The 24,761-nt window shown below is 39.6% G+C and overlaps 1 protein-coding gene and 1 long non-coding RNA gene across 2 annotated transcripts in view; both read right to left on the reverse strand.

Annotated features, from left to right (window-relative positions):
- Positions 1-22,666, reverse strand: part of LOC140609282 (uncharacterized) — a 59,517-nt gene extending 36,851 nt beyond the window's left edge. Inside the window, exon 1 of the long non-coding RNA XR_012011175.1 lies at positions 22,552-22,666. This is a non-coding gene — a long non-coding RNA (uncharacterized lncRNA). The remainder of the gene's footprint in view (positions 1-22,551) is intronic.
- The window catches only part of LOC140609380 (uncharacterized), a 223,440-nt gene that overhangs the window by 178,818 nt on the left and 19,861 nt on the right, over positions 1-24,761 (reverse strand). The window lies entirely within an intron of this gene.

Here is a 24,761-nt window from a genome sequence, read left to right on the forward strand (position 1 = left end):
TCTCACTCACCTACTGCAGACCCTTACTCCGCATATCAACCCATCAGGGATGCATGATCTGGCTACTCTATTTCATGTAACACCTCATTACCACCATTACAACTTTCTATCCACCTACCTTGATTTATTTATATTTGTTTATATTCATTCATTCATTCATATCACCACCACTGGTTACCTCTCTCTCCTCTCTTCTTCTTTCTCTTCCCCTGTAGACTTTAAGCTTAAGGGAAGAAATTTTTGTTTTGTCCAATCCCGTATCCCTCCAATGGCAAGAAAATGCCTTGTCACCAATATATATTTACTGAATAAATAGTTGAAAATAAGATTATGGGTAGGCAATCAAACTAAATCTCCAGACCCTACTTTTCTTAACAGAAAGCTCTTGGAGAACAGGGACCATGCAGTTACAATTGAATTTTGCAGAGTAACACTTGCACACAGTCTTAATAACATTTCACCACTGATCATATTTTTCACTGAAATTTTCATTTTCCCACCTTACAAACACATGATATGTTACTAACTTTAAGAGGTTAAGTAAAACATTTTAAAATATGACATTTGGGTCTCAGTTATCAATACTAAATTCCCTCAACTTATACTATAACTATCTATCTGTGTCCTCCTCTGGGGAGGTATAAGTTTATTTAATAATGCCTTGCCTCTAAGCATTGTCTTTATGGGAATTCTCTTGAGCTCCCATTATTGTATTATTTGCTGCAGAACCTATAAGGAGACCTCGTAGCTTTGCAGATGCCTGAACTGGGTGATAAGAAGAACGATGACTATGAGGCTAGCTGTAGTGCTTTCCTTCACAAGGTGGTTCTTTAAACTTCTCTGGTATAGCTACTGATTGCTTTTACACCTCCATTGGCATCTCTCAGTCTATAACCAAATGGTTTCAAGATTCTTTTCATGAGTAAGCCTGTCTTCCAAAAGCCCCGTGATGACTTTTACTAGCTGCATCAGCCTTACACATTTACTTCTCTAATCCCTAGACCCCCAAGTCTCCACTTGGTGAAGCTCTTCATGGATGCCATATAAAGAGCATGATGAACTACGTTTCACAAACAAAACTGGAGGTTGGATTCTGATACTATTATTCTACTCTTGAACACTGTTCGACCTTGTCTCATAATCACCAAGAAATTCAAAACCATTTGCATTATCTCCTGAATCATCATCAACCTATAATTTAATGAGAAACTATACACTTCCAATATGTCATTACTGCTTTTCTTAACTGTCAATGTAAAACACTGCTAATGTCAGGATAGATCCCAACATGCCTAAAAATATGTATCTATGCCAATCTAGTATAAAAAAACTTTTATTTTTTAAAGACTTAATTTATTTATTCATGAGAGACACAGAGAGAGAGAGGCAGAAACATAAGCAGAGGGAAAAAGCAGGCTCCATGCAGGAAGCCCGATGTGGGACTTGATCCCAGGACCCCGGGATCACGCCCTGAGCCAAAGGCAGATGCTCATCTGCTGAGTCACACAGGTGTCCCATAAAAAAACTTTAGAAGAACTACAATACATGGCCATCAGCAATAATACAAGAGAATGAAGAGCTAGCATTTATTAAGTATCTACTGTATGCCAAGCATTTTATCCACATTATCACAAGTAATCCCTAGAATGGCCTTGTACAGGAGATACACAGCACCAGATTTCAAAACCCCTCAAAGTGCCTCCCTAAATCCCAGTGCCTCCCACATCCTCTTACCTACCTAGGTGTGACTAAGTCTTAAGAAGCAGAAACTACTAGTCAGATTTTATTAAAATGAGGAGCTAATAATTAACACTCATATTCAAACTATTTTATCTGGGGATCCCTGGGTGGCTCAGCGGTTTAGCCCCTGCCTTCAGCCCAGGGCGTGATCCTGGAGTCCCAGGATCAAGTCCCACATTGGGCTCCCCGCATGGAGCCTGCTTCTCCCTCTGCCTGTGTCTCTGCCTGTGTCTATGCCTCTCTCTCTCTCTTTCTCTTTCTCTCTCTCCCTGTGTCTCTCATGAATGAATAAATGAAATCTTTTAAAAAAAAAAAAAACTGTTTTATCTGGCAAACACATAAAGATCAATCTAAAACCTACAGACAGGCTAAAAGGTTTTAATTTTTTTTCAGTGAACTCACTCTGGTAGGCCTAAGGGATACAAGCCTTTTTAAACTGCATTATAAAGACCAAAAGGAGGTTTTTCATGGGAAAGATGGATAGCTGGTTGTATCTGACCCTCAAATATTTCAAGCAAAATTTGTTTCTTCTGTGTTACATGTAAGTTGTGAAGTCTTAAATAACTTCCTGTCATGGAAACATGTCAATGAACATAAGCTTCTTGGGTAAAAGAAGATTCCGCTGTTGTCCTTCACTTTGAAGCAAACCAGACTTTGGAGTGGGTGAAAAATACAGCCCCAGCTCTTAAAATTCCATGAAAAACGTTGTTTGCTTCCTTTAATGCTTAAAAGCTTCACATTAATCTACAAAATAAAATATCTCCAATGCAGGTATTTGTTAGAAGACTTGAAGCCAGAGAGAATAAAATCAGCACCTATACAAAGACCACACTGACAACACCTAATATTTTAAAGAAAAAAGCTGATGGCCCTACTGGCATTGTGATTTTCTTTTTTTTTTTTTTTTTCATGATTTATTTATTAGAGAGAGAGAGAGCGTGCACGCGTGGCAAGACAGAGGGCAGAGAGAAAAATCTCAAGCAGATTCCCCTGAGTGCGGAGCCTAAAGCAGGGGGACTCGATCCCATGACTCTAAAATCATGTCCTGAGCTGAAATTAAGAGTCCGACACTCAGCCTACTAAGCCACCCAGGTGCTCTGCAATTGTGATTCTCTAAGCATCTTCCTTCAGCACTGTTTCCAAAGAGCAGAGGTGCTGGTCTCTGTGCTCCTGGAGCCCGCCACTCTGCACCCCCAGCCCTGCGCCAGCATACGCACCTCATAAGCCACAGCTGTGCAGCCTCCTTAGGCTTTGCCTTCTGGAACCTGATCCATGGGAACTGCACTCCTGGAACTTTTACGTAAATGTGGTTGAAGATATTTTTTACCAGGTTCTTTAAACAAAGATTCACGTGATAAATTTCTGTTCGTGTTTAGTTCCAGGAAATGTTTGGTTTCTGCAGATGTTTATATGCTTCCGGTTGTCAGTACATGACAATTATATAATTCTGTGTTTCTTTTTCTCACTTGAGCAAGTAGAAAATGTGAAATCAAATATATTGCCCAAATTTGTTCAACATGTACACATGGGAGTACTTAATCCTCAACTTCTTTATACTTAATCCTCAATTTCTTTAAGTTGAGGTTGTTTTTTTTTTTTTAAGAAGTTACTTTACCTTTTTGGCCTGAAATGTATAAGTTGCTTTAAGTGTTTTCAGACAGAAGCAAGAAAAGCTGCAAAATGTGGAACATAAATGTCATAATGTTGACCTGCTTATAAATTCCGGATTAAAATGGAAAAATTAGAAAAACACACTGTTTTTACACTGAGAAGGTATAAATGCCCAGAATAAAAACCCAGAATTAAATTCTCTGTTATCCAAAAGATACAAAAGATTCCAAAATAGATAAAACAGCATTCTACCGTCTTTGTTTAAATCCGGTTCATCGGTTTGTGAATAACCAAGTATGTCCTTGGTTGAATTTCCCTAGCAATACTAAAAAGCCTAAAATTTTCAAAGTTACTGTTGTAAAAGAGCTCTTCAAACATTATTTTGAAAATTAAAAATGTCTTAGAAAAGTGAATTAAATTGGTTTTATGACAGGTGTACATTCTAAGTCACTTCATTTGGAAAATAGATTACACAGATGGGTATTGTAATCGTAATCAGCCAAGAATTGTTTTTTGCTCCTTCACTCCTCAAAACTGATGTTCAGTAGTAAGTGGCTCCTAATTTATTATTGTATTTGTATTCCATCTCCTTTCACAACACACTAGACAGCCTATAAAAATGCAGCCATTGTGATAAAATTATATTTTATAAATATAAAAATTCAGATAAGAAAAAAAGGCCATACAATTCTGTAAGCCTGAAGGTTACTTAAATTAAGCCATAAATTCAGCCCTATACTGCCTGGTTGATAAAGCAAAAGGAAAAAAACCCATCAACTGTATAATTCAACTGGTCAAATGGAATGCTGTCTGGAGAAACAGAATTTGTCCTGCTATGCAAATCTGAGGAAATTTTCTCTGGTATATTATTACATAAATAATACACTGGAGTTTTCAATACTGTCCCTCATAGATACCCTGATTGGTTCATCCAGTAGTTTCATAGAGTATACAACATATACAATAAAAACATAAAGCTCTCAGATAATCTGGATATATTCAGAGGATAAAAAATAAAACCTAAAAAGTACATCCAACAGAACTTTCTGTGATGTCGAAAATGTTCTACACCTACACTGTCCAATATAGTAGCCCACTAGCTATATGTGAGCACCTGATATACAGCTACTGCAACCAAGAAACTAAATAAATTTTTTATTATATTTAATCTTATAAAAGCAAGTATCTACCCACTGGACTGCACAGGTCTAAAACATTAGTTATCAGACTTTTTTTAGTAGCAGAACAATTTTGGGGTTGGCAAACACAGATGGAATCTAACACATAAGAAAATAATTATGGAAAAAAAAAGAAAATAATTATGGTATATTATATATATTTATTTTTATAAGTTCAAATTTACAATATTAAGTTAGAGGCAATGTATGAGTTTCCTAATAGGCAAAGATTTAAAATTGAACGTTGTGAGAGTTCTAAACTTAGCCCCAGTAAACATTTTCTGTATTTTGTTTGAATGCACCGTGCAGTGCCCATGTGGGAAATCTAATTGCACATTCTGAGCTACCCAATTAGCAAAGGCCAAGCACACAGCAGCTATCCACTCAGAAAGCCTAAGAAGAAAACACAACATGCCCGCAGGGCAGCTTCAAGTATTTCTCCTTCATGGGAGGAGACTTCTCAGGAATCCACAAGGCCATCCCTGAGCTTTGGATTCAGATGACAGTTTAGGTGCAAGGAAAGGAGAATCAGAGTCATGGAGGCTCAGAAGCCTTTGTCACAACAGAAACCAGTTTCTCATCTGATGGTCCCAGCCACAGCTTCTAGGGACCCCATGAAGTATATGGCCACGTCTGCACAAGTGCTCCCAGAGAAGCTCAAAACTACTGCTTCTAACCAAGAATTTAGAGTTCACGCATAGCTCCTCCCAGTTCAAATACATTTACCAAGTAAAGGTCACTTTTATCATAAGCAATGTTGCCTAGTAACACAGCTGACTTTCCATTTTTATCAGGATTCAGAGGAACTAAGTAGAAAGTTCATCCAAGGTCAGATCTGTCTTTAGAAAATGAGAAATGATTTTGTTAATTCTTTATCCACCTCCATGATTTAAAATCATGTATAGATATAGCCATACTTATATAGATATATATCTCCTAGTATATCAAGAATAGTAAAGAACTTACTTAACTTCATCAAAACCCTATAGCAAAATCATACTTAATGACTAAATACTTTTAAAGTATTTCCTTTAAAAGCCAGGAAATGAGACAAAGATGACTACAATCATTACTTCTATTCAATAGTGTAGAGGTCCTAGTCAATGTAATTAAAAACTAGAGGGGCACCTGGCTGGCTTAGTCAGTAGAGCATGTGACTCTTGATCTCAGGGTTGTGAGTTCAAACCCCATGTTAGGCATGGAGACCACTTCAAAAAAAAAAAAAAAGGAAAAAAACAGGAATGAGGTAAAAATTTATGTGATGTGGAAAAACTGTCCTTATCTCTGTATAGTAATTGTTTATATAGAGAATTATGAAGGAAACCTAGTAAAAAATAAGTTTATCAATGTTTCTGGATAGAAGAATCAATACACAAAAGTTAGTAAAATTCCTATAAGCCAAAAAACACCATTTTGTAATTTAAATAGAAAAAACCACCATTTAAAGCTATAAGCTTTCTAATAATAAATCTAACAAAAAAAAAAAACTTCAAGAGCTTTATGGAGATAATTATGGAGCTGAGTAAATGCAGAAATATCTGTGGGTGAAACCCTAATAAATATTTCTAAATTGAACTGGAATTCAATATAAGTTTAATAAAATTTCTCACAAGGTTTTTCATGGACCATGGTAAGTTGATCCTAAAATCCATATAGAAAAAAGAGCCAAGAACAGCTTCTGACAAATGAAGAAGAAAACAAGGTGGCAACTTGCCCTCCAAAATGTTAAGACTTACATTACACCCAACCACAGTAAATAAAATGGTAGAGGCAAATGAAAGGCAACAATGCACCTGGAAAAAGACTCCTATATGTTTAGAAATCTGATATATAATAGCAGTAGTACTTCAAATCATTGGGGCAAGGATGGACTATTGAACAATGGTGCTGAGACACAGGTCATCCGAAAGGAAATAAAATTAGATCCATGTTTCATATTACTAAGAAACATTTTCAGGATAATTAAAGCCTTAAATGTGAAAATAAAACTTTGATTAGGGATCCCTGGGTGGCTCAGCGGTTTAGCCCCTGCCTTCGGCCCAGGGCGTGATCCTGGGGTCCTGGGATCTAGTCCCACATCGGGCTCCCTGCATGGAGCCTGCTTCTTCCCTCTGCCTGTGTGTCTCTGCGCCTCTCTCTCTCACTCTCTCTGTATTTCTCATGAATAAATAAAATCGTAAAAAAAAAAGAAAACTTTGAAAACTTTTAGAATAAAAATATCCTGGAGTAATGCAGGATTTTAAAAATAAAATTAAAAAGTTGATAAATATCACTACATTAAGGTTTTTAAAAATTCTAAACAAACAAACAAAAATTCTAAACAACAAAAGACTCTTAAAACAAAATGAAAATCCAAGCCATGGACTAGAAGATATTGATAACCTGCCAAGTGTTAATCTGCAGAATACATGAAGAACTCTTAAAAACCAATAAGCAAACCCAAACAATTGAATTGAAAAAAAAAAAAAATGTGGACAGCCAATTAACAGAATAGAAAATCTGAGTAGAACATACACGTAAGATATCCAAACTCAGTACAATGCAATTTAACACTACAATAAGATACCATTTCACACCAGACTGGCAAAATAGGATACAATAATGAAAGAAAATTGAACTGTTTCAACCACTTTGGAGAGCAATTTGGCAAGAATAAAGGTGAAGATGCTCATGCCTACAAACAAGCAATTCCCCTCCTGAATGTGTTCAGTAGAGTAACTGGACACATGTACATCAGGAAGCATATATAAAAATGCTCATTAGTATTGCTGGTAATGGCAAAAAATTGGAAACAACTCAAATATGAAGTAGAGGGAGAAGGAATAAGCGTATGGTGGTATCGTCTTTCAACGAAATACTACATGTATCTAAAAGAATCAAAGACAGCCACATTATCAAAGATGGATAAATGTTTTTTAAAAAACCATTAGCTTCTGCAAAGCAAAAGAATAATCAACAGAGTGAAAGGCAACTCAAAGTATGGGAGAAAATATTTGCAAATATACATCTGATAAGGGGTTAGCATCCAAAATAAATAAAGAACTTCCACAGCTCAACAGCAACATTATCAAGTAACACTTAATTGAAAAAATGGGCAAAGGACTTGAATAGACTTTTCCCCCAAAGACGACCTACAAATGGCCAACAGGTATACATAAACAGATGCTCAACATCATTAATCATGAGGGATATGTCAAGGCCACAATAAGGTACTACCTCACACTTGTTAGGACAGCCATTAACAAAGCAACAGAAAGCTGGCTGTTCCAAGTGCTGGCGAGCATGTGGAGAAACTGGAACCCTCGTGCACTGCCAGTGGGAATGGAAGACAGTATGGCAGCTCCTCTAAATATTATAAATACAACTAACTACCACACGATATAGCAGTCCACCTCTGGATATTTGTTCCTAAGAATTCAAATGAGAATTCAAATGAGAATTGGCAAAGACATCTGGACTCCTGGGTCCACAGAAGCATTATTCACAGTAGCCAAGAGGTGGAAACAACAACCTACATGTCGTCGTCCATCAGTGGATACATGGATAAAGAAAACGGGGTCTATACCCACAATGGAATATTATTCGGCCACAAAAAGGGAATCCTGTCATACATGGCATGGACAAACCTTGAGGACATCCTGCTAATGAGTGAAACAAGCCAATGGCAGAGGACAAATACCACACAACACCTCTTACATCAAAGTAGTCAAACTCACAGAAGCAGAGAGGAGAAGGATGATTGCTGGGGTTGGGGGGTGGGGAGAAAAGGGGAGTTGCTGCTGTTCAGTGAGTACAGATTGAGTCACACAAGTGGAAGTTGTTCTAGAGACGCACTGCACAGCACTGTGCTTATTAACAGTTAACAATCACATACTGTGCACTTAGAGATTTGTTTAGAGAGAAGAGCTCCTGTTCTGTGATGTTTACCACAGTAATAAAAAAAAAGCTAGAGAAAAAAAGCCACAGAAGACTACATTGTTTGAAATAATATAATGTTATACATATATATAATGTCACAGATACATACAAAGATAGTGAAAGTATAAAATATGTGTTGAAATGTTGAACACTAAACTCAGAATGGTGGTTTCTATTAAGGACAAAAAGAAGAGAACAAGACCAAAAAAATGTTGAACAGAAAACTATCTTGTCTATGATATTTTATTACTTAGAAAAAAAAAAAACTAAAGCAAATTATTGCAAACCTGATGGTGATCGTTTAGTCTATTTTTCTATGTGCTAGAAATATTTTATTATAGAAAGAGTCTTTTTAAGAACCTGATACTAAAACATTTTCTTCCTTTCTAAGAAATGAATATGTTTCTTCCCTGATAACAAAACGCTTCATAAACCCTCGGCGGGGGGGGAGCGAATGGGCCCCAAATTACAGCAAAATTGTGTTTGTGGGTGTTCAACTTTTCTCAGAAAAGGATCCAAAGATTTCATCAGAAGGGTCTCTGACTTAAACGAAAAGGTGAAGAATCATAAACACAACTGATGATTTACCATTTTGTACTAGACAACAAACAAAAAACCAAATCTGAATTAAAATAATTGTCAACATATTAATAACCTTTCTCTTAACTACTGATTTTCTGTTGATGCTCTTTCATTTTATCTATTTTTGCCATGGAGTTGCCTCAACTCTCTCTTTAAAAAGGCAAAAAAAAAAAAAAAAAAAAGAAAGAAACCTCCTTTAACAGATCCCACCAAATCCATGTAAATAAGCACAAAATAGAAGAATCAGTAGGAATGGATGTCAACAATGACACAGCAGCTTTGGGATGAGATGTTAAGACAAAATGTCAAGACAAAAGTTAGTCAAGACTAACTTTAACAGGAAAGGCTACAGAAGCAATTCAAAACACAGGGCGGGGCTCTCACCTTTTGGCCCACAAAAAAACCAAACCCCCTAAGGAACAGGACTGTAATAGGAGCAGGTCAGAATGGAAGGGTAGGAACCATATTATTTATTTTAGAAATTCCCCCAGGTTATTCTGATTAACACTTCCCCTCCCATCCTTCCATCAAAGCCCCCAATCCCTACCCCGCTGAGATTACTCGGTTGGATGTACTCTTTCAATTTGTTCAACATTTAATAAATAGTGTACTGAGCATCTACTGGTGTCACCATCAGGAAGTGAGTATTTGTATACATTTGCAGACTTAGAGCTTACCGGGCAAATTTCACTGAGACCTGGATTAAGGGTCAAGTCTCAAAGCTTAAAGCCTAAAGGATGACTGAACAGACAGTACGGGATGTATTTCCCTTGAGGTGTGTGCTCACACTCCAGAGGTGATGAAACCGGGACTGTAGAGATATTCCAAGGGTTATGAACTAAGTAAGTCGGTCTCCTGTCCTACATTATTGCTGTTATGTAACGATAGGTCCCAGTCCCCTGTGTTGTCTACTTTCAGGATAATACGAATAAATACTGACACTAAAAACTATCAGGCCCCAGGCACTGGGCTACTTCCTAAGGACACCGCTGTGAACCAGAGCACGGAGCCTGCAGTTGAGCGTGACACTGACACGAGAGTAATGTACCACGTGATATGGCAAGTCTGTGCCAGATACAGCCGTCGTGAGAGGTTAGACAAGGAGTCAGCCAGACGTCTTTGTCGGAAAGGGAGAGGAAATCCCAAACCAACTTTCACGTAACAAGAATCCCCAAGGAAGGAAGGCTCAAGCATGCCAGCCAGGGCACAGGTTCCTTTGTCTTTACCTCTTCATCCTTCATAGAACCACTGGTGCTCACTTGGGGGGCCCGTAAGATGGTTGGAGCATGGCCCACAGTGGGCAAGATCTTCTCAGAGAGGAAACCCTTTCCCAAAGCTCTAGTGGGCCAGAACCACATAACAGAATCATGGGTTCTGGGGTACCTGGGTGGCTCAGTGGTTGAGTGTCTGCCTTCGGCTCAGGGCGTGATCCCAGGGTCCCGGGATCAAATCCTACACCAGGCCCCCTACAGGGAGCATTCTCCCTAGCCCTAATCAATGGGCAAGAATGGAAGCTTCCCAATGGCCAGAGGCTGGGGCCCAAGACCACCTTCCCCAGAGCACACAGACATGCAAAGATTTTTGAACAAAGTCAAGGTTCCATTAGAAAAGAATAGAAGAGGAAAGCAATCAGTAAGATGTGCTATAGTCATTAACATAATATTTCCCTTCTTTAGAATATTATATTCACACTAACAGGAACTATAAAAATATAAAAGACTGCCTGTTCTTAAGCAACCACATATACATATTTAAATATTTTAATTTTAATGCACAAAAAACCTAGAAATAAATGCAATTAGTGTAGAATGAACTAAGTACCACCAGGGCTGGGTGATCAGAGCTATGGAGAGAGATCAGGTTTTGAATATGCAGAAGCAGTCCTGAAAGAAGAGAATTATGAGATGACACAGAGGTTGATTTGTGCTTTAAAGCACAAAGGTTGGGACGACTGGGTGGCTCGGCAGTTGAGTGCCTGCATTGATCCTGGGGTCCCGGGATTGGGTCCCACGAAAGGCTCCCTGTATGAGGCCTGCTTCTACCTCTGCCTGTCTCTGCTTCTCTCTGTCTCTCGTGAATAAATAAAATCTTTTTTAAAAAAAGCACAAAGGTAAAAATTTAGGAGAGAAAAGGTATCTTTGTTTAGCTGTAAGAGAGATTCTGCAACACAGAAAATGTGTAGACTAGGGTGGCCTGTTTAGCGCCGCCTTCAGCCCAGGGCATGATCCTGGAGACCCAGGATCAAGTCCCACATCGGGCTCCCTGTGTGGAGCCTGCTTCTCCCTCTGCCTGTGTCTCTGCCTCTGTGTCTCTCATTAATAAATAAATAAACTCTTTAAAAAAAAACAAAGAAAGAAAATGCGTAGTCAAACACAAAGCCCATGAAGACAGAACCCCTGTGGGTCTGTCTTGTAACAAAGATACTCATACATGTTTGCTGAAGAAATGAATGAACACAAAGGCTTGGTTGGATTTGTGTGTGGCCTTGAACTACCAAAGGTTTTTTGGTTTTGTTTTTAGATTTTATTTATTTATTCATGAGAGACACAGAGAAGAGAAGCAGAGACACAGACAGAGGGAGAAGCAGGCTCCCCACAGGCAACCCGATGTGGAACTCATCCCAGGACGCCGGGATCTCGATGGGAGACAAAGGCAGACAGAGATGCTCAACCACTGAGCCACCCAGGCACTTCCCCCTCAAAGGTTTCTCACCAGAGAACACAAGGGACCCAAACTCTTGTTTTCAATGAACAAAATGAACTGGAGGAAAATGAAACCAAAAGTGTGATCAATTAGGAAGCTAGTGAACTAATACAGACATAAGGTAATTGGGGGCCAAGATCCCGAAGTTTAAGAACTAAAAATCAGAAGTATAGTTTTTAAAAGTGGTGGTTATGCGTGGTGAACGTACTTTATTCATTTACAAATCGTGTCACAAGCACATAAAGAAGCAGTGTTGCATACGTTAGATTAATTACTGCATTATGAAAAATAGGATTATGAATTTTTAATCTAGTTTATCTGATCCTGAATTTTAAGTTTTTACAACATTTCAAGAGGGTTTTTTACACCGTTTCTTTTTCAACTCCCGACAGGAAAGATGCATGACTAAAGTGCATCCATCAGAATCAAAGCCTCTGTGGCCTCCTAGTGCTAGCTGTCTAGAATGACAACTTCTATGGCAAACTATTCGTTAAAATAGTATAAACTCATTCTCTCTAGTTTTTCTTCCATATTTACATATGGTAATAACGATTTCCCTCAAGATAATATCTCAACACTATCCACAACCATACCAAACAAGTTCGTGATGGCAGTGATCAAAATATCTATGTAGCTAAGAGTCATTAGATCGTTCATGCTTACAGTGTCCCACATCATTTTCTAGAAGAATTTATGAGAAGCTACACGGCCAGGGGTTCTCTGTTTCATTTTTGTTTGTTTCAAACAAGATTTGAATTGTTGTTTGCTCATATCTTATGTGCCATTTAGTCTATTTCACTCCTGGGAACCTTGTGTACCCACTCTGCTTCTCCACGACTATTCACTGTTAAAAAAAATAACCAGTGCTTCCACCCTATTCACTGTTAAAAAAATAACCAGTGCTTCCACCCCCCGGCCAGAAGACTCACGCACATCTCCCTAATCAAAGAATCTCTGATCTTCTAACTGGAATGAGGATATTTCTAAGCTTATAATGCATACTTGAGAAGCTCTTGCCGATAAGCAGTCTTGGTCACCCAGAAATGTGCACTCCACTTCCAGCCAGAGTCCCAGGGTCCCCCTGGGAGGCAGCAGAGATGCTCCAGCTAATCTGAGAAAAGACCACTAGTCAGAGGGGAAGGCTCTGTGTTGGCTGGTAATGCTGCCCATTAATGATGTAATGGAAATAAAATCCCCACGTGTCTCTTTCAAGGAACCAAAAACTTTTAGAGGTATGAGTAGTGTTAAGTCTTCATGTCATCTGGCCACTTCATTCTATGAATGACAAAGTATTTCATCAGAAGAGCTAAACAACTGGCTCAAGGTCACATACCCTAACTATATTTAGACACCTGGAGAAGAGTTCAGAAATGACTAAGTGATAAATACATAAAAGCTAAGCAAACGAACAACACCTTCCTCTTTAAAAAACACAATTATTAACACCACAGAAAACTTTCATGGATTGTATCGCTCAGCTGCAAATAATGTTTCCATAGTCATCATAATGTAAACACTGATTATCATTCAAAATTTAACTATATACTAAGAAGGGAGGAGGGGCTCTATACACAGGGTGACATGCAAAAAAAAAGATAAGTTTTCTTTTATCATGAGAAGTCAAAGTAATACCTAAAACTGAAAAAGAAAAAAAAAAAACTGGGAAGAAGCAATATGCATTTAGAGATTTGGAGGTAAAAAACAGGAGAATCAGGTCTGAGTTAATTCTCAAGAGCAGGGACCCGGCGGGGATTTTGTAACAAGCCTTGTATAACTCCTGGACTCAATTCCAGGCATGTAGAACTGAGATTAAAATTAAATTAGAAAGTGGCCAAGGAAACACTAGAACCTAGGGTTTCTTACTGTATAACACTTGTTCTAAAGTTGTATCTTTTTTCCATTTGAATAAAACATAGAGAAAACACTGATGTCTTATCTGAACAACTTAATTTCCTACTGTTTTCATTGTGGCTATTGCATTTTCACTCACAGAAGAAAAAAAATCAAATATTCACCCACTAAATTGGAGACGCTGAAACATGTTCTTGGGGCTGGGAAAACATACAGGGCTAAGTGCTTCCCTACAAAGGGTTACTGTGTACTAGAGAAACACACAAATAACCAAAATGCAATGAGTTAAGTAGCCTGAACTGAACTATGCTATGAGCCCAGTTTCCTCACTTGTGAAATACCTCCTCTGGTTTTTGTGACTATTCAGTAATCCAATACATAAAGTTATTAGCACACTGCCTGCCAGATCATAAGAAAGACAATACCAAGACAAACCCCCTGCCTGCCTGATTTTAAAACCCATGTTCATTCTGCTTCATCACATTTCTAAAATAACTCTATTCTTTTAATAAGCTAAAAATTAATTTTCCTTCTGGATCCAAACAGTAGCCAATAAATGAACAAACTATGTATATACATGCAGAATAAATTCTAAGGATAAAAAAATCTTTTCTAGATCTTTTTTCTAGTTCTTTTTAATGATTTAGAAATATTTGATTTACTTAAAACTACAGTATGTCTTATGAGTTAGGCGTAATTAAAAGTGAAGTTCTTGATGTATTAAGAAGTAAAGTGTGGTAGCAGACTTTTTTCAATAACCAGGAAGTAAGTTATTTATCACTAGATGGCACTGTATTGGATAATGCTTTAAAAAGTTGTTTACCATGAGATCAAGAATACTTTAATAAAGAAGATGAGATTATATTTTTTATATAATCTCTCTTATTTTTGGCTTTATTTTTTTTAAGATTTTATTTATTTATTTATTTATTTATTTATTTATTTATTTATTTATGAGAGACACATGGAGAGGCACAGACCCAGGCAGAGGGAGAAGCAGGCTTACTGTAGGGAGCCTGATTTGGGACTCGATTCTGGGACCCCAGGACCCTGGAATCACAACCTAATCCAAAGGCAGATGCCCAACCACTGAGCCACCCAGGTGTCCCTCTTCATGGCTTTAAAAATACTCAGTTTAATGGAAAAGAAAACAATGATATGATCAAGGTAAATTTTAGTTTTTTAATCATTGTGTCATTTTTTTAAGAGATTTTATTTATTTATTCATGAGAGACACAGAGACAGAGAGAGGCCGAGACACAGGCAGAGGGAGAAGCAGGCTCCATGCAGGGAGCCCGACGTGGGACTAGATCCCGGGTCTCCAGGATCACGCCCTAGGCCAAAGGTTGCACTAAACTGCTGAGCCACCTGAGCTGCCAAATTATTGTGACATCTTAAATAACTATTCTGATATTTTCCAGGCAGGCATAATTGTGAATGTCTCTCTGGTCTACCATACATCAATAAGCACAGGAACACGTGGTGGTTTATGCTATAGCAGGTTAAGGTGGAACTACGTTTCTTGGGATCGCCTTCCATAAAGGTCACTAGGTCAGAAGTGGCCAAAAGGGGAATTTATTGAGATCTGGAAGGAAGAACTACCCAGCAGTCACTCTGAAATCCTGACTCTCTTCTTGGTTAGATACGGTAACAGACATGGACACTGGCTGGCTCCAATTTGGCCTCACACCCACTGGCTCGTGGTTCAATTCTTTTTTTTTTTTAAAGACTTATTTATTTTTTTATTTTATTTTATTTTTTATTTTTTTATTTTTTTTTATTTATGATAGACACAGAGAGACAGAGAGAGAGAGAGAGAGAGAGGCAGGGACACAGGCAGAGGGAGAAGCAGGCTCCATGCCGGGAGCCCGACGTGGGACTCGATCCCGGGTCTCCAGGATCGCGCCCTGGGCCAAAGGCAGGCGCCAAACCGCTGAGCCACCCAGGGATCCCCGGTTCAACTCTTTTTCCCAAATATTAGACCTATTGACCAACAAGGGCCTTGACCCCATATCAGACACCTGGCAGGAGACACAGAAGTGGTATTTAAGAAATATGTAATGACTAACCAATGTACCATCAGTAAGCTGGAACGGTGCAGTAAACAATTTAAGCTCCTCTTCACATAGTAGCATTGATAATGTTCCATTAACTTACAGAATTACATAACCTTTTACATGCACCGAGTATTACATGACTTTTTTTAAAAGAGTAAGGCATATCACAGGGCAATCAGTGACATTAAATATTCAGAGATATTAGCCTTAAGTTGAGACAATGTCTGAGCAAAATAAGTCAGCTAAGAAATCCAACTCCACTTCTTCTTTATTATTTAGTAGTTTCATTCATTTTGCCTGAAAACCCTCAAACATTTATAAATACCTATCTTTTTTTTTGTTTTAAGATTTCATCTATTTATTCATGAGCGACACAGCGAGAGAGAGGCAGAGACACAGGCAGAGGGAGAAGCAGGCTCCCTGCAGGGAACCGATGTGGGACTCAATCCCGGGACTCCAGGATCATGCTCTGAGCGTAGATGCTCACTGCTGAGCCACCCAGGTGTCTCTATAACCACCGATCTTGAATAGTCAGCCAAACTCCTGAGTATGAGAGCCACCCGCTAAGATGGCTCCTTAGTGGTTTTATTTTCAGTGCTGATAAACTAGATCTAGTGCTAGAATCCATGACAGGCACATGTAACAGGCTCCATAACTGTGTATTAAAAAAACTGAGAATTATCTTCATAGTGATAGTAGTCTGATTCAAGCCTTTATAACATCTGAGTTACCGCAAAGTAATACAAACAGAACATCAAAGAAAATAAGAAATAAAGCCAGCCCGCTTTTGCGGATAAAAACTAAGATTCTGTGTTCTGTCCCATCATTTCTTGTGTTGCCTCTGGCAACATCTTTCAGTGTCATACAGTCTTGGTGCCTGTTTCCATACTGTAACTTCCCAACTCGTATCTCTAACATTGAACTCCATCCAGCAAAGTCACCATGCCCTGGGCCCATCAGGCCCATCCTGTTGATGCGTGTGTGCTGCAATGTTTGCCGAGGACTAAATCCCATACAGCCATTATCTCTGTAGGCCTCCAGCACGCCTATAAAATGGGGACCATTACACAGATGCTGGAGTTGATAGTGTTGATATGTGCAAGTCGTTTAAGCCTGGAAGCCTTAGAGAAATTGCGTAGCTTTCTCCAAGATTATATCTCTAGTATGTGTCAGCACCAGGATCTGAACCTCTGCTGGGTCTGACTGTGGAACCCATCATTTATTTGTCATATTAGATCAGACAACTTGAGAAGAATGTCTGCCTCTAATGCATCTCAGTTTCTACCCAAAGTATGCAGTACACTTGTATTTAGTATGTGCCAACAGTAATCTGCTGACCAAGTATATTCTGAGTGAGAAAGTTAGCTGACATGTTTGCCCAGTATCAAAGAATAATTTTTGCTCCCATTTAAACTAGAAAACACTCTGTTTCATAAAATTTAACAACAGTGCAGACAGGAAAGAAAAAAACCAGAGGATAATTAAACTACAGCCATGTAACTAACCTCTATCCCTCAAACCTGTCCTGGTCCTTAGGATTCCAACTACACAATAAGGCAATCACATAAAATGTCATGGTAGGTCTAGAACATTAAAAGGACTCTCCTAGGGACACTGGGTGGCTCAGTGGTGGGAAAGCTGGGTGGCTCAGTGGTTGGGTGTCTGCCTTGGGCTCAGGGTGTGATCCTGGTCCAGGGGTGGAGTACCACATCGGGCTCCCTGTAGGGAGCCTGCTTCTCTCTCTGCCTAGGTCTCTGCTTCTCTTTCTGTGTCCCCATAAATAAATAAAATCTTTTAAAAAAGTACTCTCCTGGGGGCACCTGGGTGACTTAGTTAAGTGTCGATTCCTGGTTTTGGCTCAGGTCATGATGTCAGAGTTGCAAGATCAAGCCCTTCATCATGCTCTGCACATAGTGCAGAGTCTGCTTGTCCTCCTCTGCTCCTCCTCATGCCCCATCTGTCTCACAAATAAATTAAAAAAAAAAAAATCTTAAAAAAAAAAAAAAGAAAGGACTCTCTTGGGCCTTCCATGACTTTATTTTCCCTCTGGCTAACAATTCCTTGGAGGCAGTCCTCTCCGTTAGGCCACTCTACTTCCATCCCACGGATAGGCTGAACTCATAAGTCCTGAGGTAAAGAGAGCATGTTCGGTAGCCTCTGGGCCCCAGATCTTGTCCTTTCACGTCAAAGCTTTCTCCTCAGCCATTGGACCCACTACCTCCCCACCTAGGTGTCCCCCTTCCAGAGACTTCCTTCTCCTTGAGCATATTCTTGGCCCCATGCCTGCTCTGTGTGGCATGGCTTCCCAGTTCTTGCTAGAAGTCAGTTTTCACTACAACTCTGTCCAACTATGACCCACTCACCTGACTCAGCAAGAGTAACACAAATTATATACTTTAAAAATACCTTTGCTATATATCTGGAGCATTGTTCCTTCCTTTACATCTCAATAAAATGACACAGCATGAACATTTATTTGATTATAGTCCAGTCCCTGACTTGAGGCAGGAAAATGCGCTTTGTCCATGACTTTTTTACGATGAGAAATGTTTCACTACTTGTAAAAAAAAAAAAAAAAAGAGAAATGTTTCACTACAGACATTAGTCCCTTTAAGTTTTACACAGAGCCTTGATCTAACAGAAGACAGTCTGCATTTCCTAATCACCTGGATACAAAAACACTTAAAAATGTACCACTGTTGGGGGTTGTGAAATTTCTAATTCTATCAATCTTCAAGAAAAAATAAAAAACAAACAGGAGAGAAACAATGATCTCTCCTGATGATTTGGTTTTATTTGCGTGAAAGAAGAATTTAGGGTGTCTTACAATTCTTCCGATTTATTTGTTTTCATCATTACTTTGGAAGGTAGCATGATCTACTCTATTGGTCCCAGAGAACTACTTATCCTTTTCAAAGCTTCCACTGTAAGACTGAACCTGGCTCTTGATTCTCTTCCTTCTTTAAACTCATTCCAAAAAGAGGTTTCAGCAAATGACTTTGTAAAGTCAACACAAACCTCCGACTTTAAGCCTCTCTAACAATCAATTGGTCATGGAATGCAGAATAACCTCAAAAACTCAGTGGTGCTCCCAAAGCTTTCAAAGCAAAACACTGAACAAAGATGCAGAGATAAGCACAGCCTTCCAACAACACCAAAGCCCACTGGCTTACTTCCACGAAGGTTTCAAGTTCTGGAAATAACTGTTCTGTAAATGATTTTTTTTTAACTTTATCAGGATCATCCACTCCCAATAACCTTGATAAGTCACCATCTTTGCTTGGCTCTTTAAAGAAAAATGTCTTTCACTGGTGCATGATAGAAGATTCAAGGATTCCGAGAAACATTATTAGGTTAAAAAAAAAAAAAAAAAAAACAACCTTCAGCAAGTCAGGTATCAGATTGTGGCTTTTGGCTTTAGATACTGCAGTCCGATTACTTGAATAATATTTTGCATTGCAAGATCCTCAAAAATGAATAGTTAGGTATTTTCCATTTTTAAATTTCTTTCCTCTCCTATTTGTGTTTAGGATTGAAATATAAATTCAGTCAGTACTTTCCTTCAGAAACCTATGCTATAAATTTATCAACTTAGTGCTATAAATTACCTCAGATAAATTCCAAGTGGGACAAATACGCTGACCCAATGTTAAGTAAGTCACTACATGAACTCAATTAATTACACAAGTAATTCTCCACTTTTGGCAAATGCTTGATTCTGTTCTCAAAAGCTTAAATACAAAATAGGAACACTTCAGTGTTCCTGAGGAGCTTAGTACATTTGCTGAACACCAGGAAAATCTTAAAAAGCACATCTCCATGAAGTTCAATGCAAAGAGACTGGATTCCTTCAGAATAGTGTAATTAGTTACAGTGCTACACAGAGCACTGAAGGGGCACAAGGAGAGCGTGGAGTCTGGTATTGGGATGAGCAGGATTTGAATTTTGGGTCAGTGACTTGCCTGCCAGCTGTGTGACCTTCCACAAGCTACTTCACGCTTTCTGAAATCCCACTCTTTCAGTTGCAGAAGGAAAGGAGAGGAACAGTCAGTCATACCCACCCCACAGAGCTATCTGAAGACTGAGTCCAACTGAGGCATTTGCCACCAATGCAGCACCTGACACCTGGTTGAATGGGACATAGGTAATAAACGTGAACTCCCTCCTTCATCCTCCTTTCCCCATGAAAAACTAATGTAGCCCAGCTTGAGACTTCACAGTGGTCAAGGAAGAGATGTGTTCTTGACAACGCAATGTGTTCAAATCATATTTTATGAACAGTGAAGGAAATTCTGACATAAGCTACAACAAAGATGAAGTTTGAAGACGTGACGCCAAGTGGATAAGCCAGTCACAAAAGGGTAAATATTATATGATTCCTCTTGTGCTAGGTTCCGAGAGTAGTCAAATACAAAGCCCAACACTTCCTTTCTACTCTCCTAGTCAATGGCTAGAGGATTAAGAAATCTACCACCTCTCCCTCTTCTTCCGTCAATAGGTCTGGCAAATCCCACCTCCCCACATCAGAGACCACACTTTCAATGTCTCCTCTCCACAAGCCCACTGCGAAGCCTTAATCCTGGCCCTTCGTCCCACACATCTGGACTGTTGCACCAGTTTCCTAACCAGTGTATTCACTTTAGTTCTTCCCCTCCAGTCTGATTTTTCACACTGTTGCCAAGCATTTTTCTAAAATGCAAATCTGGAGCCACCTGGGTGGCTCAGTTGATTAAGTGTCCAACTCTTGATGTCAGCTCAACTCTTGATGTCAGCTCAGGTCTCTATATCAGGCTCCTAAGTTCAAGCCCTACACTGGGCTCCATGCTAGGCATGGAGCCTACTTTAAAAAATAAAAATAAAATGTAAATCTGTGTTATTCTTCTGATTTTAAAATCTTCCCTGGTTTCCCACAGCCTCCAGGGTAAAGGTCAGCTACACCAGCATTACACATATGGTGCCTCCCAATCTCACTTTCTGTGCCTTTCCATTCCTCAACTCCCAGGAGCCTCAAGGTGCCTCCGAACTTCTCAGAAAACAATGCTCCTACCTCTCCAGCAGGGCACATGCTTCTCCTTTTCCACATGGTGAGCAACTATATAGTCTTACAGAACCTCCCCAGGCTGAATTAATTACACGCTTCCAGAAGAGCCAGCACAGGAGGCCTCTCCTGGGACACCCACCACACAGCATCGCATAATTTGTTTCCTGCTCCCAGTCATACCTAAAACCTTCTGGGTGGAGCCCCCTAAATCAGGAACTCCACCTTATTTATTTTTCAATCCACCCTGATTTGAGGCTTAGGTGGCTCCATCTCTATAGTCATGGATCTCCCAACCATCAAGGCTCAACGATGTCACCGCCACACGGATGGACTGTGGTTAAGTGTGTCTACTACAAAGAGTAGGAAAATCATTCATTTGTCCACTCAGCTAACATTTATCAGATGTAAAGCTATATAGGCGAGGAAGGCTTGACGCCTCCCACTAGGGAGGCTCACAGTCTAGTAAAGAAAACAAACACATAAACAGACATGCACAGAACATGCTGTATAAGCCCAGTGGTGGAGTGATTCTTAAGACATTCTAGAGACGGAGGGGCATGCAAGAAGGATGATTAGCTCTGCAAGTGTGGGGCACTGGGAATGGAAGCAGCCGCTAAAGGAACTTCTAGGGCAAATGGCCTCTGAAGTGATTCTCCGAGAAGAGAAGGCAAAGAGAAGATACGATGAGTGGGAGAAAAGAAAAGGAAACTAGGTCAATTAGTCACGTGAACTTTTTGACAACTGCCGAAGCACAAGTGGTAAAAGTCATAATATACTGCAAGTATATCCAGACCTTTAATTGTGAAGACAAACACCACAGTCTTTGATCTCTTGACACCCCCTTCTTACTTTGTTTCCGACCCTCTCTCTCACACCCACTGACACAGAGGAAAAGCTGAATAGGTGTAAGAAAAAAATTCACAAGGGGCACCTGGCTGGCTCAGTCAGTGGAGCGTGCAACTCTTGATCTCTCCAGGTTGTAAGTTCAAGCCCCATACTGGGTTAGAGACTCTGCTGTCCACACCAACGTCTCTCAGACTCCCCTCACTGCTGTGACTGGGGCTCACCATCCTCCACCCGCCTTCATCTCACCTTCTACGGATTCTGCAGAGCTAGGCTACGTCACTCAGTGCTGCCCTATTTATTCAAAGGTGAGGTGACTGAGAACAATCCTATTCTGTCTTGCTAAAAAGAACTTATCAATAATAGTTCCTTTTTCTGCAGCAAAAAGTCTACTCTTTAATTTGAAACGATAGTTATTCTTGCTATTCTGTTCACTTTCTTGAAATCTTTAGTGAAACCAAAGTTTTTCTTAAAAGAAAAATTATGCTATCAGAAAAGAAAAATGAAAATAAGCATCCTATCATGTAGCAAAGAAAACTCAGATTTACTTTTTCTGGCTTTGTCACTGTTTCACTACACGATTTCTTGGTCCATTTAATCTCAAATCCTTAGAAATCTTGAAATACACTATGCCACATAAAGTAACTGTAAGAATATTTTCATGTTATTGCTCCATGTTATTGACGATTATTTTACTAATCTGAAAACTCATCGTACACACGTACAGACCCATAACATCAAAGAGCACAGGATCCTTTTCATTTGTCAGTTACTAGTTGTCGTCATATCTACTGGGCATTAACTGCAATTTCAGTTAACAGGACATGAGTAGAATCACTCTTGAGGTTGGGTGGGGGTAAGAGAGAGGAAAAGTGGGTGTTCCCAAGTGTAGGCACTGATCTTGAAAGTCATACAAAACCAGGAAAGTTAAAGGAAGAACAAGGAAGGGAGGAGGGAGAAGAGACAGGTGAGAATGTTTAAAGTGGTACCTGAAGTAAAAGAATTAAAGTAAGTTGACTTCACTTACAATTAAAAGATTCTCTGAAAACAAGTGACGAGGTAAAATCCTACTTCATCCCTCAATCCAAGATCAAAGAATACCATTCCAGGGAGGAGGCTTGGTGGTGCTAAAAGGAGGCAAGGAAGAGGTAAGACCTCAAAATCTAAAGGCATGCCAGCCACTCATCCTCCCACCTCGAGCACTTTTTAAAAAGTTAATCATCGAATTAAATGTTATAATCCAATTTCCAAAATTGTTCTACTCCACTTAAACTGCTGTCACGTCTAATAATCTCACAGGCAAATGCGTTCATTTCAAACATCATTCTCTTCAGATTCTACAATATCTGAAGCTCTTGATTCTCCACTTTGGCCACTGCTGCCAGGAACACAGCTTAGCTCGCCTCTCTCTTTCATGCTGCAGATCTAGCTCCTCTTGCTGACCGTACCCTGAACCATGGTTTCCCCGGGGTTTGGTCTAGGTGCTCTGGACTCTGTGCACTCATCCCTTGAGAAATTTAACCATCACGTCTGGGGTGACACGTCTGGGTGACAGATACAAGCTCTCCCCCTTTGGCTGAACATTTCAACATGAGCCCTGCTTCTATCAACTCTCAACTACTTAGGAATTTCCCCTCAGGTGTCTAAAACCAAACAAGTACCCTAATCCCCTGAACACTGGCTTCTCTTTCCAGTTACTGCATCGATCTTTTCTTTAAGACTATTTATTTATTCATGAGAGACACCGAGATAGAGACAGAAACATAGACAGAGGGAGAAGCAGGCTTCCTGTCGGGTGCCTGATGTGAGACTCGATCCCAGGACCCCGGGATCACGCCCTGAGCCAAAGGCAGATGCTCAACCACTGAGCCACCCATGCATCCCACTGCATCTGATTTTTATGCAGCTCTGAAAGCCTTGGGGCCATCTGAACTCCCATTTTCCTCTTCCTCAGCCTGCTGCATCCTTCAGATGTATCCTACACCTCTCCTTCCTCGTCAGTACCTTACTGCTGGATTACTTCACTCCAATCTACCTGCTTTTCCTCCCTTTCTCCATCTGTGACACTGCCACAAAATTAATCTTCCTCTAGATATCATGGTCTTATTCCTTTTCAAAATCGTACCACTCCCCTTCTTCTTCACGACACAGGCCGGGTAGCTTCAAAGCCTATTCCCAGATTCCCTGACACTCCTATCCTTAAAACATGGAACCTAGTCACCCTCTCCCGAACGTGGGCTGAATTTACTGGCCCACTTCTAAGGAGTGGAATGTGGCAAGAGGGCTTCCTGCTCCCAAATCCCAGATGCACAGAAATTGTTAGAGATAATAAATGTTTACTGGTGTCCTAAGCCTCTATGTTAGGGGTAATTTGTTACACAGCAGCAGATTACTAATTCAGGAGGCCACCACAACTGAGGAGGTCAAATCCAAGGCCTTCCACTGACTGCCTCCACTTTACTTCTGAATACAAACACGCAGCCTCATTCTGAGGCCGGTGATTTCACTGACCTCCCATGATATGGCAAGATCTTGCTCCTACTTTAGCCTGAACTATGCCCACTTGAAAGGTTCTCAATTCTCTCTCCTACACTAAATTCAACACTTTTTTTTAGGTTCAATTCAAAGTCCACTCCTCAAAGAAATGTCCTTTAACAATGGGTACATATATGATAAAAGTTTACTTGACTTTAAAAAGTGTCAAATAGTCTGAGAGGTTCATTTGTTAGAATGTATTACCAAAAAATTCTACATGGCTTATGAACAAGCAATCCCATTTCTAGGAATCTATTTTACAGATATAATAACACAGTGAGCAAAAAACAGAGGTGCAAGGATATTCTCCGTAGCATTGTTTATAATATGAAAAAATCAGAAGCAACATAAAATATATCAATAAAGGAAAAAATTAAGGTAAATTTAGGGTACAATACACTATCATGGATCCATTTTAAAAAACAAAATAGGGGATCCCTGGGTGGCACAGCAGTTTAGCGTCTGCCTTTGGCCCAGGGCGCGATCCTGGAGACCCAGGATCGAATCCCACATCAGGCTCCCGGTGCGTGGAGCCTGCTTCTCCCTCTGCCTGTGTCTCTGCCTCTCTCTCTCTCTCTCTCTCTTTCTGTGTGACTATCATAAATAAAAAATAAATAAATAAATAAATAAATAAATAAATAAATAAATAAATAAATAAAAACAAAATAGGTCTACATGTACTGACATGACTGTTCAGGTCTT

This window comes from Canis lupus, chromosome 18, assembly GCF_048164855.1.
Source record: "Canis lupus baileyi chromosome 18, mCanLup2.hap1, whole genome shotgun sequence".
In the NCBI taxonomy this organism is placed as follows: Eukaryota; Metazoa; Chordata; class Mammalia; order Carnivora; family Canidae; genus Canis; species Canis lupus.